The sequence below is a fragment of the Eublepharis macularius genome, chromosome 6, assembly GCF_028583425.1.
Source record: "Eublepharis macularius isolate TG4126 chromosome 6, MPM_Emac_v1.0, whole genome shotgun sequence".
Lineage (NCBI taxonomy): Eukaryota > Metazoa > Chordata > Lepidosauria > Squamata > Eublepharidae > Eublepharis > Eublepharis macularius.
The window spans coordinates 138,643,549-138,644,598 of NC_072795.1; positions in this window are offsets into that span (position 1 = coordinate 138,643,549).

Below are 1,050 nucleotides of genomic sequence, written 5' to 3' on the forward strand. Positions count from 1 at the left end.
TGCAACCCAACCACTTAACCACTATGCCACAGCAGCTCTCAGGAAATGTTTCCCCCTTAGGAAACAATGGGGAGTAGCTGGTGACACCTCCTTCAGGGACTCATAGAATTGGACCCTGGGGTTACATCTTCCTAAATTTGGGGGGTCTCTAGTGGACAGTCAGGAGGAGGTTCCATGCAAATTTGGTGAAGTTTGCTTGAAAATGCTCCCCCAGCCCCCCAGAGAGCCCCTGGATAGTTTCGCCTACAGGGAATAATGTCCAAATAAATTCAGGATACTCTAATCTTGTTAAACCTGACCAGAGAATCTTTCTGAGTTTTCAGAGATCTCAGATTTTGAGGGGATCCCTGAAATCCGGATCCAGTTTTCCCAGATTTTTTTTTTTGTAAACACCCCTAGTAAGTGTTACTCTGTTCTATAAGTTTATGCCTTGGGAAGTATGCATAAGATTGTAACATTGGTCTATCGAGGTCACTCCAATCTACTTTGGCACTGGTTGCCCAGGGTGATCTTTCATGTCATCTACTACCTGATCCTTTAACCTGGAGATGCCACTGATTGAATCTCGGACCTTGTCTTCTACCACTGAGCCATGACCCTTCCCTTGGAAAAGGATTGCAGGCTGGTGCATAAAAGAAAAAAGAAAACGTGAGGTAGAATTTTACCTTAAGTACCTAGTAACAGGGCTGTATTGTGCTGCAAAGTCTTCAGCACATAATAAATAGCATTCAGTGAAGAACAACTCCACAAGAGGCAGTGCAATACATATTTTCCTGGAATGAAGTCCTGCTGAGTTTGGTAAGAAAGCTCGCATGGGACCTGCAGCCTTACGCTAGCTGCAGTTGTGTTTGCCGGGCTATGCATGGATGTTGTGCTCTCAATAGCTTACATCACTTCTTTCCTGGATTACAACTCAAACATCCAACATTGGGTGATAATGAATCAATTTCTAGAGTTTGTTCCAAGTACATTGGTACTTCATAAAAAATGCAGTAACTGTTCCTTACGATGTCTGGGCATACTTAAAACTTTCCTACTTGAAAGAGCAAG